Genomic DNA, 19217 nt, shown 5'->3' with positions numbered 1-19217 from the left:
GGTCAATCAGAGGGAACAAAGCAGGTCCTGCAGCAATACCCCTAGTGCTACCTCAGTGTCCAACATGAAAACCGGACATTTGCTAACACTTGCTGATTTTGCCTATAACAACAACACACATGCCTCAAATGGGCAACCCTTGATGGATTCCATCTCAGCTATACCCTGCTCAACTCATTGCCTCTGACAACCCTGCAGCCAAAGACTGGGTACAATATGTGCAGGAAGTCCAAAAGGAACTAAAAGCCCGGAGCCTGGTTACTCCTTAGAACAGAGAGTTTGGCTGTCAACAGAACACCTCTGCACCCACCAGCCCTCGCAGAAACTGGATCACAGGTATGTCAGCTCCTTCCATATCACCCATCAAATCCAGTCACCTTCAAATTGCAGCTCCCCCCAAAACTGGAAATCCACTGGTATTTCACATGTCCCTGTTCAAGATACACAGAAAACATACTCACTCACTGATCCCATTCTCCTCCACCACCTGCATGGCTAGGAAGAATACTTGGTCAAAGAGATCCTGGACTCAAGATGAAGGAAATTATAGTACCCAGTAGACTGGGAAGGGTACAGGACCAGAAGAATGCACATGGGAATCCATAGAACCCACATCCATGCCCCTGATTTGGTACAGAAGTTCCATAAGTACAACCCAGGAAAATCTGGCTCAGTACCCCCAGGGGGAGAGGGGTAAGAGTTATGTCAGCCCTTAGCCTGACCCTGGGGCCTTGACCTGTCTGACACAGCAGCTCACAGCAGTCTACCTCAACAGTCTTCCTCAACAGAGCACTGGTGTAGGCACAATTGGCCAGAATCCTCCCCCTGGGCCTAGGCGCACACTCACTCCCTGCTACCTCAGTGGCCAGTCAAATTCATCTGACCTCCTATCCCTTCCCATATTAATCCTTGACCCAGCAGGGGAGATGTCTGGGCAACAAGGCTCAACCTTATACCTAGGTTGCTGCTCCCTTGGCTTATGATGCTACTGACAGATGGATTCCTTGACTGGCTCTGCCCTGTCTTCCTGGACACCTGACCTGGTTAGCTTCCTGACCTCATGCTCTGCCTTACCCTCTGGATCCCCAAGTCGGTTCCCTGGACAGTTCTCCTGGATTTTGACTTCTGGGCTTTTCTTGATCTCAAGGTATCATGCCCATGGGCTGGCATGACAGTTTGAAACAATTTATTTTTCATAAATCCATGCTGGTTGCTTGTGATCAGCCTTTTGTCTTCAAGATGCTCTTAAATGGCCTTCCTTAGGATGTGCTCCAGTAACTTCCCAGATGTTGAGGTGAGGCTAATCAGTCTGTAGCTCCCTGAGTTCTCCTTTTTTCCCTTTTTAAGGAGGGCACTACTTTGTTCCTTTTCCAGTCCCCTGGTACCTCATCCATCTCCCACAACTTCATGAAATTCATGGCCAAGGGCTCTGAGATCTCTGCCAGTTGCTTCAGGACCCTGGGATGAAGTTCATCTAACCCTTCTGACTTGAATCCATTCAGGCCCAACAAAAGCTTTCTGACCATCTCTTTGTTATTTCATCCTTCAGCTTTCCCCTTCCTTATCCAGATAATCTTTATTAGTGTCCAGCTGTAGCTTAATTTCTTTGTAAAGACTGAAGTAAAGTAGCTGTTGAGTAGCTCCCTGTTCTTTGCATATTTGGTTGAGTTCTCCCTGGCTTGGTCCTTCTTTTCTGCCCAACATACTTATAGAACCCCCTTCTTGTCCTTAATCTCCTTTGCCAGGTGCAGTCTCTTTATTTTTGCCTTCCTAATTTTGTCCCTGCAGGTTCTGACTATTTCCTGGTATGCTTCCTTGGTGACCATTGCCTGTATGCTTTCCTTTTGCATTTGAGGCACTTTAGAAGCTCCTTGTGCAGCCACATTGGTCTCTTGCCATTCTTGTGCTTCCGTCATGTTTCTTGTTGGGCTTCCAACCCTGTGCCCCTTAGAAGCTCCCAGCCCTCCTGGCACTTTTATCGTTCAAATTGTTCTCCCATGACACCATGCCTGTTAATTCCTTGAGTTGGATGAAATCCACCCTTTTGAAATCTAGCATCCTTATTTTGCTGACCTCATGCTTTCTTTGTCTCAGGATCTGGAATTCTGTCATATTATGATCACTTTCTCCCAAGCTGTCCATCACCTTCACATCCTCCACCAATTCTTTCTTTTTGGCCAGGATAAGATCCAAGATAGATGATCCCCTAGTTGTGTCCTCCACTTTCAGGAACAGAAAGTTGTCCTTCAAACAAATTAGGAACTGGCTTGACATTTTACATTTGGCTGCATTGTTCTCCCATCAGATGTCCAGGAAATTGAAGTCTCCCTTCAGTACCATCCCATAGCTTTTAGGTAGATTTGTCACCTGCTTAAAGAGTGCTTCATCCACCTCCTCTTCCTGATTAGGTGACCTATAATAAATCCCTACCATTATATTAGTGCTGCATCTTTCACATTTCATCTTCACCCAAATGCTGTCTTCTTCCTCCTGAACCAGGGAACAAGTGTGTGTGTTTTTGACACACAAGGTGACACCACCAGCTTTTCTCCCAATCCTGTCCTTCTGAAACAAATTGTAACCCTCAGTGTTGACATTCCAGTCCTAGGAACTGTTCCACCAGGTTTCTGTAATGCCAATCAGACCAGTTCTTTTCACAGGCTGCAGGTTCCAGCTCATCTGTGCTTATGAAATTTACGGTTATCCACTAAGAAAAGTAAATGATGCACTTCATCTCATGAAGTGAGCTTCAGCTCACAAAACCTCATGCTATATATTATATCTACTTTGATTAGCCTATAAGGTGCAAATCTACCCTGCTTTCTGTCTGACTTCAACCTGAACACAGCCAACTAAGTCTCGCTTTCAGGTTTACTAGCTGTACGTTCTTTCCCATAAGAGCAAAAACCCTAAGCATATTTTATCCATTCTCACATTTCCTTTTGATAAGTTTTCCTGGCTGAGCAGCTTTCCCAAAGCATGATGAATTTTAACCACAAACTAAATAGCCTGTGCTTTCTGCAAAGTCCATTAAGCTACCAGAGCTGTTTGCTCACAAGCCCCTAGTTTACTTTCTGGGAATGTCAGTACTCTACTATAATATGCTATAAGGCCATTATAGCAGTCTTCAAATACTTGAAGGACTGCCCTAAAGAAGAGGTAAAGCACCTTTTTTCCCTTGGTGCAGAGGGGAGGATGCGGACCATGGTTTCGAGTTGCAGCAAAGTAGGTTTAGATTGGATATCCAGGAAAAAAAACTTCATGATTAGATTAGTGAGGCAGTGGAATAGACCAACTAGGGAAGTTATGGACTCTCCATCACTAGAGGTATTCAAGAAGAAGTTGGGCAGCCAGTGGTCGGGCATGATCTAGGTGTAGCTATGTACATGTTCTACTGAATTCATGTGATGCTGAGGGCACTTTAATTAGAGTCGCTCTCAGAGCTGCTCTAATTAAAGCACCCTCCCTCTACCATGGAGCACATGTATAGATGCCCACAGGGCCTGGGGTGACCTGTGGTCCAGAGATTAAGCAGCAGGGGAGCAGTGCCACCGTTTCCCCGCTGTCAAATTTCTGGACTTGGGGGGAGTCCTGTAGGCTGGATGACATGGCATAGTGGGTCATAGATTCATAGAAGTGGGGTCGGAAGGGACCTTGTAGATCACCAAGTCCAACCCCCCGCCCTGGGCAGGAGAGAAAAACCAGGCTCAAATGACTCCAGCCAGTTAGACATCAAGCCTCCTCTTAAAGACCCCCAGGGTAGGAGCCATCACCACTTCCCTTGGAAGTTGTTTCCAGATCCTAGCCACCCTGACTGTAAAGTAGTGCCTTTGCATGTTCAGTCTAAACCTACTCTCTAACAATTTGTGGCCGTTATTCCTTGTTACCCCAGGGGGCGCTAGGGGGAACAAGATCTCTCCCAAACGCTGCTGGTCCCTGCTAGTGAGTTTGTAGACGGCCACCAGCCTTCTCTTGTGAAGGCTGAACAGGTTCAGGTCCCATAGCCTCTGTAGTGTCTGCCCTGCTGTCCCCAGATCATGCAGGTAGCCCTTCTCTGGACCCTCTCAATGCTGTCCATATCCCTCCTGAACTGCGGCGCCCAGAACTGAACACAGTACTCCAGCTGCGGCCTGACCAGTGTCGCCTAGAGGGGGAGGATCACCTCCTTGGCCCTGCTTGAGATGCATCTGTGGATGCACGACAAGGTACGGTTAGCCCTACTGATCGTGACCTCGCATTCTTGGCCCATGTTCATCTTGGAGTCATTAACGATTCCAAGATCTCTTTCTGTCACTGTGCTCCTGAGAAGGGAGTTTCCGAGCTTATAAGGGTGCTGCTGGTTCCCACTGCCCAAGTGCAGCACCCTGCACTTGTCAGTATTCAAACCCATCCTATTTTTGTTAGCCCACCCCTGTAACCTTTCCATGTCCTACTGTAATCTGTCCTTCCCTACTAGTGTGCCCACCTCACCCCAAATCTTGGTATCATCAGCAAATTTAAACAGGCTGCTTATTACCCCATCATCCAAGTCACTAATAAAGAAATTGAACAGTGCAGGCCCAAGGACTGAGCCCTGGGGGACTCCACTGCCCACTTCCTTCCCGGTTGAAAAAGACCCGTCCACCACTACCCTCTAAGTACGACCCTTCAGCCAGTTTGCAATCCATCTGACTGTGTAGGCATCAATGCCACAGTCACTTAGTTTTTTGATGAGAATGGGGTGGGAGACAGTGTCAAAGGCCTTGCTGAAGTCCAGAAAGACTACATGCACCGCGACACCTGCATCCAATGCTTTTGTGACCTGATCGTGGAAGGCAATCAGGTTGGTCTGACAGGACCTGCCGCTAATGAAACTGTGCTGGTTGTCCTTGAGCATCATCTCTGCTGCTAGTCCATCACAGATGTGTTCCTTGATGATCTTCTCAAAGAGTTTCCCCAGGATTGAAGTAAGACTAATGGGCTTATAGTTGCCTGGGTCCTCCCTCTTCCCTTTTTTGAAGATGAGGATCACGTTGGCTTTCTTCCAGTCATCTGGCACCTGGCCAGAGCACCACGAGTGCTTGTAAAGCTGTTCCAGGGGCCCCGCAATAACCCCTGCCAATTCCCTCAACACCCTGGGGTGGAGAGCATCTGGACCTGCTGATTTGAACACGTCCAACACGTCTGGTTCAGATCTGGGCCACAGTCTGAGAGGCTGAGCACCCCTGCACTATGCTTATCTTTACTTCCCCATCTCTCCTTTGTTGCCTAGTCAGCTGAATGTCAGATGGTAACTAGTTTGTAGTCTCATCCATTCAAGCTGTTCCATAAGTTTCAATGACTGTGCGTTGCTTTCTTGTAACAGTCTGTTTTTCTCCTTTCTTGCTCCTTTTATTTTTTTTCTCTTACTTCTACAGGAATTGTTTGAGGTTTTGGAGTGGGCTTTTTTGATACCTGGTTCTCGTACAGGCATGGTTGTAGTGCTGTGGCTTCTGTTCAGGGATTAAAGGGTGGCAGCTGATTTGAGTCTGGTTCTTCATTCCAGCAGTCATCACAGTCAGGCTCCTTCTTTGAATTTTGTTATAGCCACTTTTTCTATTTCTGTCCCCACACCACCAGTAATATGTAAGTATTTGCTGGTTGTGCTGACCATTAAAACCTGTTACAAGAGAGTGGTACTTTTCTTTGTTGCAGAATTTCAACTATCATTTACAAAATTTTATTTTGTTACTATACTTGTTGCAGCATGCTATGTTTCAAGGCCTGCTGTCTTGCCAATAAAATCTTCAACTTCCAGTGCTATACAGCTTACGTAGCCTCTTCTAACTACTAAGTGGGTGCATCTTCATGTGCATATTAATGCAATACAATTAACTAGTGCATATTGCTCCCAGGTGTTGTGTTTACCTGCGCACCTGGGACCACAACATGTTGATCTGGGTCAGAGCAGTCTTGACTGGAAGAAGGCCCAAGAGGGTCTAGCTGGGGCACAAGTGTGCTCCAGTGTGGGACTAGCCATCAGATAGCCCCTGCACTGAAGCACCCTCATGCCCCAGGTAGCCACGTTAGCATTTACACATGCAGCGATGTGGAGTAAAAAAAACTGCAGCACGAAAGTACTTGTATTTATAAGTACTACCCTCCTGCAGAGTTTATTGGTTTCCTGTGGTCTAATAAGGTTGCACAAGTAGATGCTGGTTGTGTCTACATGTGTGCCCCACTGCACAGTTGGTATTATGCAGTCATTTAGTATTTGCTTTAGCAAGTTTGCATACCTGCAGCTACAGGTGTTACTGGTTGTTTGGTTTTTTTTCTACTTCCTTCTTTGAATCAGAGTTTTTGCTCATTCATGTGCTTGTCTTTCTTATCAGGTCAGAGTGTTTACAGGCTTAACCCCCCAACAAAAACAGCAGTTCATTATACGTTGTCACACTGAGCCCCATGCATGACCATGAGAGTGAGTGCATTATTTCAACCCAGCTCACCTGATATCTGTAAAAATCAGGTGCTTTAGTGGAGTTCTTTTGCACTTTTTTTCTAATAGCTGATTGAAATCAGCTTTAGCTGAAAATGCCAAAAAGCCCCATTGAAGCGCTCAATCTTTACAGATGCTGTAGAGCCAGGTTGAAGTCATGCACTTCTTCTGGCAAAGTGTGTTTTCTTTTTTTTAATGTCTGCAAGCAGTCTCAATGGTCAGTAAGAAACTTTCTTCCCAAGCAATTTTTTGGCATCTTATTTTAACTATGGCTTAGCATAATTGGAACTCCTACACCTTTAAGCCACTTAAAAGTAATATAAATGTTATGTTTGCCCATACCCAATATTATTCATGTCCTTACAATGCACAAGCCAGAGCTTGAATGTTCCTCTCTTCTGGCTTGTTTTTAAATTAATATTTTATAGGTTAAAGTGGTTTAATTAGTTGGGATCTTTAAGATAATCTCTTTAAACATTCTATATTTCTTTAAAGTAAAGCTTCTGTGATATTTTGGAAGTTCCATAAGTGATCTTACTATTACTTTTCTTTTTCTTTTTTCCTGTCTGCCCTTGATGAGTTACATCTCTGTGTGGAGATTTTATCTGTAAGTGGAACTGCAGTGAATTGTTCTCTTTTTTTGCTTCCAGAATATTAAGTCTCCTAGCAGCAGGTCTCCCAGTGGCATTAGATTCTCAAACCTGAATTCAGATCTGCAAGTATCCAGTGGTGTGGAAAAGGAAAGAATACTTTTAAGTATTGATGATGTAAAGGTATGGAATATCCTTTTATGTTTTACCTAACTCTATAGATATCATATTTACTCGAATAGAAGATAACCCTGACAACTCCCAAATAATTAGATTCTATATCTGGAAAATGTATAAATTTGTTATAATTATCCAAGTATAGAATCTAATTACTGGAGGTTCATTTTGAATTGGTCTCCCTTCTGCTGCTACAGCAGGGAATATCTGGGGGATCAGATATCTCTTTGCTCTTTGCTTCCACCCAGCTTTTTCCCCTGGCAGTCCCTACCCCCTCCCTCTACTGTCAGACCCTGCTTTCCCTGAGCATGTGGAAGTGAGGAGCAAATTAAAAAACAGCAAACTTGAAATTAAACTTGGTAGGAATTTGCATATAGTACCTATAAACTTAATTCATTCATAATTTGTGCATATTTCCTTTTTTTTTTTTTTTTTTTTAAACGGTTGCATGTTTTAGTACAGGTGTTTCATAAACACACTGTTGAACAGCACTTTGGCACCTACTTATATCTAGTGTGTGTGTGATATTTTATTTCAAGGGCCAAATCAGTTTCAGGTTCAATTAGGCAAAGCCCAGTAGCCGAGTTCCAACTTACAACCGAGCAGAACTCAGTCATCAAGCGTGTGTGGCTGTACTGCACGTCTCCTCCCTCTCAGACCCATCAGTCTGGGGCTTCAGATGCTTCAAATCCATGACAGACATCCTATGTACAAATCCCAGGCTCAAAGGCCTTGGGGTTTGGTTGCCCCCTAGTCTTGTTTGCTCCTAGTCAAAAGACCAAGGAGCAAGCCAGGGGGAAAGTCAGAGCATAGTTTTCCATTACCACAAAATTGTATAGTTGAGTTTTCTGTATTTGGGGAAACTCACAGGGGCCAGCCTACCCAGCAAATAAAGGACAGACCTTTTTTTTAAATAATATATATCTATTATAAAGTTATATATAAAAATCCTATCATAAGCTTTCCATCACACCTCTCAAACCACATTAAAAAACAGGTGCACCCGTTACAGTAAACGCACCCTTTCCCCTGTGCCCCCGCACTCCCACCCCCTTCCCTTCCCTAGCCCAAAAGCAGTCCCTTATTCCAGGCCCCAATTTGAAGTTTACACTCTCAGTTCATTCACAGTCTTTGTCACTGTCAATGTCGCTGTCACTTCTGCTGCTGCTGATCCTGCTGCTGTCCTTGTCGCTGTCTCCAGGTCCAGTTGCATCACTGTCTTTTTCTTTCTCCTTGTCCACTTCCCTTCCTGGGGAGGCTTTGAACAGCCTGTGCCAAGTGTCTCTTTTCCAGGTTGAGTTGACTGCATCCTTTCCATCCTCTCCCACCACTTTTCGGTAGTAGGACTTGAATTCGCTCAGAAACATTTTAACGTAGTCTGTTTGCTTGAGCTCAGTGTGACTGTATATCAGTAGGTTCCTGCATTGCTACAGGACACTGCTGACTCAGGACACAAACTGGTCAAAGCAGGTTATCAGGGACCCCTGATGTTTAGACAGGTGTCCATACAGCGCCGCCTCCCTTGTCATTAGCCTGACTTCTGTCGCTTCCTCAAGGAGCCTGCTTACCTTTTTTTCACGCTCTTTTGGCATAGGGGCAGAGCCAAAGGAAGTGGTCAATGGTCTCATTCTCACCTTGGCAGCTTCCCCTGGGGCAGCTGGGTTTAGTCTCTCACCTCATTTTATGTCTCTATGCCTTCACTGGGAGTATGCAGTAAACTATGAGCCAATTCAAGTCTCTGTGGTCTTTTCATAGATCTTTGTGGAAGATCCGTCCCAGATGGCCTGGCACTCATCATCAAGGAGCAGCTCCATGTCTCTGTTTCTGACTGTCTTTTGTATCTTGCTGTGGCTAGACATGGTCTCTGGGCTTTCCTTCTATAGCCCATACTTGCTCTGGAACTCGTTCAGCACACTGTAGAACCAGGGGTATTCCATGGTGCACGGTCTCCCTTTGGCTGGTGCGTACACCCCACATGGTCTCAGGAGGTGACCTGTAAAATACTTGACAAGACAGGCTGTTTTGGTTGCTGGCCAGGTCACCGGCTTACAGATCTGACTCGTGTATTGTGCCTGCAGGAACAGGTGGATATCTGGCATCCCTCTGCCCCCAGCATCATGCAGCAGCATAGAAGATTTGTAAAGTGGTAGGGATATGAAATTTAAATGGAGACGCATGACTTTGTGTATTGCATCTATAAGGGTGTGTCCAGAAAAGCGTGGACATGTGATATGTGGCACGCAGACCCATCTGCAGTGTCGCCTGCCACACAGGCTGTACATGCAGGAATCCCTCATACTATTACTTTGCAGCACAGTGGCGGGGGTTTACCCTGGAGATCTCAGGGTCAAAAAACTCCATGCCACCCAAAACTGGAGCCTGGCCAGCTAGAACCACACTCTGGATGCCGGCTAGGCTCCATGCTGTAGGAGTTCCATGGCTGGAGCTCCCAGAGACTCCAGGACCCCAGGTAAGGCTGCTGGGGCCAGCACAGTTGCTGGTCCCAGCCTCCCCTATCCCACCCAGGGTAACTTGCCACACACCATGGAACAAGGTGTGCCTCTGCTACTTGTCCCCAGGGAAACATTCTTGCTCATGGGGATGCACCCCTAAATGTCAGAAGTGTGTTATTGAGGAAGAGGTGGGGTGAGATTATGCCAATATTGAGTGGGTTAAAAGTAGATATAATATGTTTTGTAATATAATAGATTTTGCTCAAGAATGAGAACATAGAAGTGCAACTATTGCAAGTGGTTGCAGAAGGGTGGTTCAATGGGTGGTGGTAGAGTTTGAAAAGAAAGTGTTAGAGATTTATAATATATATGCACCAGTTGGAAAAAAAGGAAGGATTGCCCTGTTTAAGAAATTAGAGGTGCATGTAGGCAGAAGTAGGCAGCAAATTCTGGTGCACAATTTCAGTTGCATTATTGAGTGAGATAGGAGAAGGGATGGAGGGAAGAAAATAAAGAGCTGTACAAAAAAGGGAGTGGATGGTGGAAAAATGAAGGTGTTCCTTAAGGGAATAAAGGAAGTAATAGAAGATGGAAGGAAACAAAAATTGAAAGAAAAGTTAAGTATGAAAGAGGTGGAGGACTGTTTAAAATCTTGCAAGAGAGGGAAGGCACTGGGAAGAGGCAGACTTCTGGTGGAATTCTGTGAACATTGTTGGCAATGTCTGATATAGTAGAGACATATTTAATGGGAAATAATGGAGGGTGGCGAAGTAGGTGAGGATGGATGCCAAAGGGAAAGGAACAAAAGTGTAGGAGAAGTTAGATATAAGTGTGAGACAGATATTGGGATCCTGTAGTGGTAGAACATTATTTTTCAAGGGTAAAGTGGCTGTGATCATCCTTTGCACAGGAGAGGTGTATCTGCTGTCATGGCAACAGATAAGGAGGGTACAGAGGCAGAACTCTGAGACAGTCAGGTGGGTGAGAAACTGGCTGCAGGATAGAACCCAGAGAGTCATAGTGAATGGATCTGTGCCATCCTGGCAAGAAGTGGGCAGCGGTGTCCCACAGTGGTTGGTGCTCGGTCCAGTACTTCTCAATATCTTTATTAACAATTTGGATGTGGGGGTGAAGAGCCCACTGGCCAAGTTCATGGAGAACACCAGGTTATGGGGGAGCATGGTCACACTTGAATATAGGCTACAGTTACAGGCAGACAGTCACGATACAGCCACCCCTGGGATGGCCGTGATGTCCCTAGGGCATTGTGACCATGCCAGCTCTGCTCTACGGGCACCTACTAACCTTTCCTGCCACATCTTGCTGATATAAATGATGAATTGGGAGGCTGCCCTTGAGTTGCTGTTGATCACAGTCCTACGAGACTCCTCTAAATCCTGTGAGTTGCTGGACCCCTTTATTGGGTCCCACACTCAGGAGGTACCTTACAATATCCCCAAGCCTTATGGGCTAGATGCATGACTCCTAAACTGCCCCTTTATCATGCCCCATGCCTCGCAGATGGTATGTAGATGTTGTCGTCTTGTGTTGAGGCCTCAGCTTAGTCTGGCCTCAGTAACTGTGCCCTCTGGTGCTGTGGTCTGCTCACCCCCTTGCCACTGCGCCCTTTCTGGTGCTGGGGTCTGCTCACTGTACTGTGCCCCAGCGAGGCCTCCTTCTCCCCAGTAGCCTCAGTCTGGTCCACCAGTTTAAACAACAGAAAGCACAAGCCCCCAGGCTACAACACAACAATAACATAGGGTCCACACACTATCCTCTTTTAGAAGGCAAGCTTCTCCTTCAATTTACTGGGCCTCCCCCTAACCAGTACTTTTGAGCTCCTATAGCCCTTTAATCCTACCAGAAGTAGAACAGGCAGTCAAGCATCTCCAAGTAGATTCCTCTATGAGAGCTTCTTCTCCCTTGGCTACTGCCAGAGAACTAACCCTCTAGTCCCAGTCCTGGGCTTTATATGTGCCCAGGGCCCTGCCTTCTTCCAGTCTTAGCTTGCTGCCACAGTAACCTGCACCTGTGGGGTTTCTGCCTTACTGCTAGGGCCCTCTCTCTAGGCAGTTTCTGCCCTTAAAGGAGCAGGCACCTTAGTGCCCTGTGACATGGACCTAGACAGGCTAGCCAGTTGGGCAGATCGGAATCTGAAGCTTTGTGTATACTTACAATCCTCCCCAACACTCCAGTATCTCTTTACAGAACATACCTATAATGTATGTTTCTGCTGTTACCTGGCTGGAAGAATATTAAGATGGGGACATGTATGGGGGAAAACTGAAAAAACGGTGGGCATGGCAGGCACTGGCCCACTATGCGAAGATGCAGAGCTTTGTAAGGGTAAGCAAACTTGAGGGAGTGGGAATAGAGTGTTTGAAAGACTGTAATGAGTTGAGTAATATTTAAAAAAAACCCCAAGAGATAAAAATAGTTGGGGATTTGACAGAAATACAGATTGCAAATGTGTGGAAAGAAGTGATAGGTAATAGAGTGAAATGAGAACATACAAATATCATAGAAAGGGTTGGAAGGGACCTCAGGAGGTCATCTAGTCCAACCCCCTGCTCAAAGCAGGACCATTTCCAACTAGATCATCTCAGCCAAACTTTGTCTACCCGGGTTTTGAAAATCTCAAAGGATACAGCTTCCACCACTTCTCTGGGTAAACTGTTCCAGTGTTTTACTACCCCTGCTAGTGAGAAAATTATTCCTAATATCTAACGTAAACTTCCCTTGCTGCAGCTTGAGACTGTTGCTCTTTCTGTCACCGCCCACCACTGAGAACAGTCTAGCCCCATCCTCTTTGGAACCCCCCTTCAGATAGTTACAGCTGCTATCAAATCCCCTCTCAGTCTCCTCTTCTCTAGACTAAATAAGCCCAGTTCCCTCAGTCTTTCCTCATAAATCATGTCACTCCCTCACCATTTCTGTTGCCCTCTGATGGACTCTCTCCAATCTGTCCACATCCTTGCTGTGGTGGGGTGCCCAAAACTGAACACAGTACTCCAGATATGGCCTCACTAGTGCTCAAAAGAGGGGAATAATCACTTCCCTTGAACTACTGGCAGCACACCACCAATGTAGCTCAGAATGCTGTTAGCTTTCTTGGCAACGAGGGCACACTGCTGGCTCAGATTCAACCTATTGTCGACTGTAACCCCCAGGTCCTTTTCTGCACAGCTGCTGCTCAGCCAATCAGCACCCAGCCTGTCCTGGTGCATGGGATTGTTCTGTCCTAAGTGCAGGACTTTGCACTTGTCCTTGTTAAATCTCATGAGATTTCTTATGGTCCAATCCTCCAATTTGTCTAGGTCACTCTGAATCCTAGCCCTACCCTCCAGCATATCTATTACTACCTCAAGCTTGGTGTCATCTGCAAACTTGCTGAGGGTGCACTCTATGCCATCTTCCATGCCGTTGATGAAGACATTGAACAAAACCGGCCCCAGGACTGTCTCCTGGGATACTCCACTTGATACCAGCTGCCAACTAGACATTGAGCCAATGATTACTACTCTCTGAGCCTGATTCTCTAGCCAGTTTTCTATCCACCTTGCAGTCCATTCATCCAACCTGAACTTCCTTAGCTTCCCTGCGAGAATGCTTGGGAAACTGTATCAAAAGCCTTGCTAAAAATCAAGGTACACCACATCCACCCATCTCCCCTCATCCACATATCCAGTCACCTCATCATAGAAGGCAATCAGGTTGGTCAGGCATGACTTAGCCCTGGTGAATCCATGCTAACTCTTCCTAATCACCTTTTTCTCCTCCAAGAGCTTAGAAATGGTTTCCTTGAAGATCTGCTCCATGATTTCTTCAGGGACTGAGATGAGGCTGACTGATCTGTAGTTCCCTTGATCCCCCTTCTTCTCTTTCTTAAATATGGGCACAATGTTTGCTCTTTTTCATTCATCTGGACCTCTCTTGATCGCCATGAGTTTTCAAAGATTAAGGCCAATGGCTCTGCAATTACATCAACCAGCTCCTTCAGCACCCTTGAGTGCATCACATCTGGCCCCATGGACTTGTATATGTCCAGCTTTTCTATATAGTTCCTAACCTGTTCTTTCACCACTGAGGGCTGCTCACCTCCTCCCCAAACTGTGCTGCCCAGTCCAATAGTCTGGGAGCTGACCTTGCCTGTGAAGACTGAGGCAAAAAAAGCATTGAGCACTTCAGCCTTTTCTGCATCCTCTGTGACAAGGTTGCCTCTCCCATTCAGTAAGGGACTCGCACTTTCCCTGATACTCCTTTTGCTACAACATACTCTTAGAAACCCTTCTTGTTACCCTTCACATCCTTTGCTTCCTGCAATTCCAATTGTACCTTGGGCTTCCTGACTTCATCCCTGCATGCCCGAGCAATGCTCTTATATTCTTCCCTAGTTATTTGTCCATGTTTCCACTTCCTATAAATTTCCTTTTTGTGATTTAGCTTACTGAAGAGTTCTCTGCAAAGCTAAGCTGTTCTTCTGCCATACTTGCCAGTCTTCCTGAGCATTGGGATGGTTTGTTCCTGCACTCTCAGTAAGGCTTCTTTGAAGTACAGCCAGCTCTCCTGGACTCCTCTACCCCTCAGTCTGGCTTCCCTGGGGATGCTGCCCATGATTTCCCTGAGTGAGTCTAAGTCTGCTTTTCTGAAGCCCAGGGCCCTTACTCTACTGCTCTTCACCCTTCCTTTCCTCAGGATCCTGAACTCTTTCATCTCGTGGTCACTGCTGCCCAAGTTGTCATCCACTACTACATTTCCCACCAATTCTTCCCTGTTTGTGAGCAGCAGGTCAAGAAGAACATGGCCCCTAGTTGGCCACTCCAGCACTTGCACTTGGAAGTTGTCCCCAATACTCTTATAAAACTTCCTGGATTGCCTGCACACTGCCGTATTGCTCTCTCAGCAGATGTCAAGGTGATTGAAGTCCCTCATGAGAACCAGGGTCTGTGATTGGGGAACTTCTGCTAGCTGTTTGAAGAAGGCCTGGTCCACCACTTCCTCCTTGTCTGGTGGTCTATAGCAGCCCCCACCACATCATCACCCTTGTTGCTCTCTCCTCTGATCCTAGCCCAGAGACTCTCAATAGGCCTATCTCCAGCTTCATACTGAAGCACTGAACAATCATATGGTTCTTTTACATAAAGTGCAGCTTCTCCTCCTCTTCTCCCCTGCCTGTCCTTCCTGAACAGTTTGTACCCATCCATGACAGTGCTCCAGTCATGCGAGCTATCCCACCAAGTCTCTGTTATTCCAGTCATCATAGTTCCATGATTGTACAAGGACTTCTAATTCTTCCTGTTTGTTTCCCAAGCTCAGTGCATTTGTAAACTGGCACCTGAGATAACTACTTGATTTCCCTGATTTCTGAGGAAGTATGAGAGCACCTCCCCTGTTGCCCCCTCCTGCCTGCTCCTCTTCCAGGTCTCCTGCTTCTCCACTTATCTCAGGGCTTTGGTCTCCATCCCTCAGCGAACTTAGTTTAAAGCCCTCCTCACTAGGTTAGCAAGCCTCCTCACTAGATTAGCGCAGATGCTCTTCCTTCTCTTCGTCAGGTGGATTCCATCTCTTCCCAACAATCCTTCTTCTTGGAAGAACATCCCATCATCAAAGAAGCCAAATCCCTGCTGGTGACATCACCTGTGGAGCCAGGCATTGATCTGCAAGATGCACCTTCTCCTGCCCAGGCTCTTTCCATTGACTGGAAGGATCGACAAGAACACAACATGAGCCCCAGACCCCCTCACTTTTGCACCCAGAGCCCTGTAGTCACTCTTGATATGCTCAGGGTCTCCCTTGGAAGTATCATTCGTGTCCACAAATGGATGAGCAGTATGGGATAGTGGTCAGAGGGCTGGATGAGCTTTGGTAGTCCATCTGTGACATCTCGGATCCATACTCTGGGCAAGCAGCAGACCTCCCAAGACAACAAGTCAGGTTGGCAGATGGCTCCCTCTGTCACCCGCGGAAGGGAGTCTTCAGCCATCATCACTGTCGCTTCTTTTTGGTAGCGGTCATCTCAATCCTTTCCACCTTGGTGAGGCCTGGCCTGTCTTCCTCCAGCAGTGGAATGTGTTCCTCTGTCTATACTGCTAGGGCTGCATATCTGTTTTCCTGATGTATGACTTCAGGTGGAGGTAAAGATCTCTGCTTGCTCCTAGAAGTCACAAGCCTCCAGTTTTCACCCTCTTCGTCATCTGTGCCCTCTCTCTTCTCTAGTACTGCATTTGGCATTCCAGGGGGACCACACCCGGAAGGGGAAGCAGTTCAGGGAGCTATGCTGCCCAGGATGAAGGCAGATTAGGCTGCCGGAATGGCCTGGGGTTCCAACTGGCCTGGAGGTGGGCCAGCAGAACAAAGGCCCTAGATTTCAGGTGGGCAGACTTTGGTAAACTCAGGAGTCTAGTTAGAAAGGCCCTTCACAACCCGTGACTGGACGACTTGGGAGCTCACAAAGGATGGCACTTCCTCAAGTAGGCTGTCACAGGGCACTGAGGTGCCCTGCTCCTAAAGGGGGGAAACTGCCGGGGGAAGAGCCCTAGCAGGGAATAAGGAGCCCAGCTGTAGGTTGTCAGGGCAACCAAGAGGTCAGCTGACCAGAAGGGGCAGGACCTGGCTCCCTTTATAAACCCAAGGAGCTGGGGCCAGAGGCAGTTCCCTGCCAGCTGCCCAAGAAGAAGGAGCTCTCTACTGCAAAAGAGAGGAGAAGCCTGCTGAAAGAGCAGCACATGATACGGCTGTGGGATGAAGAACCCCGGTAGGCCAAGTGTTGTTATAGCCAGGCTGCTTATGTTTAAATTATAGCCAAGAGGCTCGAATTTGTGTTGCTGTTTGTTACACTGGTGGTTTGGGTGAGGCTATCAGGGGATGGAGGAGGCCTCATAGGGGACTCACAGTAGTGTGAGGGCACAGTATTTGGGGTGTATAGACCCCAGCCCCAGAGAGGGGCAGCTGAGAGGCCCCAGAGAAGGGAGGGGGTGTTGTGAAGAAGCCCTAGGGCAGGCATGGTGAGCCCCAGAGAGGGGGCATTACTGAGAAGCCCCAGTGCGGGCGTGGCAAGCTCCAGAGAAGGGGACGGCTTACTGGCGAGCCCCGAGAGAAGGTGGCATTGCAGAGAAGGCCCCCAAGAAAGGGTGGCGTTGCAGAGAAGGCGAGCCCCGAGAGAGGGTGGCATTATAGGAGGGCCCCCGAGAGAGGGCGGCGTTATAGGAGGGCCTCCGAGAGAAGGCGTGGGTGTAGACAGAGAGAGAGACTGAACAACGTCTATTCCAGCTGCGAGGCTTGGGGTGTGGTATAAGGGGTGGTTGGAGCCACGCATAGCCCCTAAGGCTAGGGTGCCCCTAAAGCACCCATTGAAGAGTGGGACCCACGAACGGGAGTTCACGGGGCCAGAAATAACCGTGTCCAAGGAGACGTAAGGCAGCCTCCCTAACATATGTAAACATCAAAGACGTGGCGGGTGAGAATCCGAGGGTGCCCTTGGGCTGACTTGGCACGGGGAGGGGGCCTTGAGGAAATCACGGTCCTGCTGTAGGACCCTGCCCGTGACAGAGGCTATACTTACTGCTCAAAAAGAAGCCATCCCCATGTGATCAAAAAGAGGGAGAGGGGCCAAGAGACCTGCCTGACTCAACAGAAATATTAGGTAATTTCTCAAAAAAGAAAAAAGAAGCATACATGCAATGGAAAAATGGTTCCGGATCCAGAGAAGAGCATGCTCATGCGGTCAGGGTTTGCAGACAAGAGACAAGGAAAACCAAGGCATCCGTGGAATTCCAGCTGGCAACCGAAATTAAACAACAAAATTAGACAACAAAAAATCCTTCTATAGGTACATAGGGAACAAGAAAAAGTCAAGCTCCGCTGTGGCACTCCTACTGAATACAGAGGGGAAGCCCACAGTTGACCCCCATGAAAAGGCAGAGCTCCTTAATAATTACTTCAGATGAGTATTCCTGAGGCCCAGCCCCACCATCTGCCTATCTGTCATGCACTGTAGCCATCTGCCCAGGCCTGGACTTCCCCTGCAGCTCCTGAGAGCTGTTAAGGGAGCCACGTTGGCGTTGTCCCTGACACTACGCACCACTTCCCAGGGGCCTAACTGGTCCCAGGATGATACTAAGGTCCACTCATTGTATAGATACATTGTGGACCTTGTTGCTCTGTGGGGTGAGGTGGAGGTCTAGAGCCAGTTCACCTGGGGCAGGTGCTCTAATGCACACATCTGTGAGGGCCTGGTGGCCCACATGTGGAGCATGGGCACAACTGGTCAGCATTCCAGTTCTGCATAAAGGTTAAGGCCCTGTGGACATAGTGGGTCTGCATCACTGACCGCAACCAGTGGTTGGGGGCTACCTGTAGGACCATGCCCTTTATGCAGCAGCTGGACCACATCCTCGTGTCCTGGGACCCTGGGTGGTGCCACGCCATGTATTCCAGCAAGTGCTGCCAGAGCCTCCGCCGCAACCTGGCAGCGATGATGATCAATGAGCAAGGAAGGGCTCCTCAGGGCTCCAAGAACCCATACCACCATGGTCCCCACCCCTGTTTTAGGGGACCTAAACTACCCTGACATCTGCTGGGAGACACAGACAGCCAATTCCCACCATTCACGCAGGTTCCTATCCTGTGTACAGGCTCTCCACCTGACACAGGAGGTACATGGTCCCACTAGGGGGAATGCCTTACTGGACCTGGTATTGGCAACGGGGGATGACATGGTAGGGGACCTACAGATCAGTGGTCACCTGGGGGACAGTGACAACCAAATAATAGAATTCACCATAAGACGTAGAGTCGAAAAGGTAACTAGTAGGGTGGAAGTACTAGACTTTAGGAAGGCTGATTTCAGCGAGCTCAGGCATTTAGTCAATGATGCACTGCAAAGTAAGAGATTTGGTGAGATGGGAGCCCAGGAAGGGTGGCTGTGCCTTAAGGAAGCGATCCTTCAGGCACAGAAGGAGACGATCCCGATGCAGGGGGAAAGGGGCCAAGAGGCTTCCTTGGCTGATCAGAGAAATCCAGAGCAACCTAAGGGCAAAAAGGGGGGCATATAAGCAGTGGAAACAGGGAGAAATTACTAATGAGGAGTATGCCTCCTCAGCTTGCAGTTGTAGGGAGGCAGTTAGAAAGGCCAAAGCTACCATGGAGCTGAGGATGGCATCCCAAGTTAAGGATAACAAAAATTTGTTTTTCAGATATATAGGGAGTTAAAAGGAAGGCCCAGGGCGGTATAGGACCACTACTGAACGAGCAAAAGCAATTGGTGACTGACAGGGGGGACAAGGCTGAACTCTTCAATGAGTTCTTTGCCTCAGTGTTCCTAAACAAGGAGCGAAACAAGTCTCACAATGGGATCGTAGAGAGACAACAGCAGGGCACCAGACTACCAAGCATTGACCCTGAGATGGTGCAGAGTCACTTGGAAGGCCTGGATGCATTTAAGTCGGCAGGCCTGGATGAGCTCCATCCAAGGGTACTGAAGGCACTGGCTGATGTCATTGCACAGCCACTGGCAAGAATATTTGAGCACTCGTGGTGCACGGA

At 47.6% G+C, this 19217-nt stretch overlaps 1 long non-coding RNA gene across 1 annotated transcript in view; it reads left to right on the top strand.

The window, feature by feature from the left end:
* The first annotated feature begins 207 nt into the window (after positions 1–207).
* LOC112548899 overlaps positions 208–19217 on the top strand; it is a 26884-nt gene continuing 7874 nt past the window's right edge. Inside the window, exons 1-2 of the long non-coding RNA XR_003092403.1 lie at positions 208–336; positions 7105–7227. This is a non-coding gene — a long non-coding RNA (uncharacterized LOC112548899). The remainder of the gene's footprint in view (positions 337–7104; positions 7228–19217) is intronic.

The sequence above is a fragment of the Alligator sinensis genome, unplaced genomic scaffold (assembly GCF_000455745.1).
Source record: "Alligator sinensis unplaced genomic scaffold, ASM45574v1 scaffold1816_1, whole genome shotgun sequence".
NCBI lineage: Eukaryota > Metazoa > Chordata > Crocodylia > Alligatoridae > Alligator > Alligator sinensis.
The sequence above is the reverse complement of the archived record's forward strand: the minus strand, read 5'-3'. Positions and strand labels throughout refer to the sequence as shown.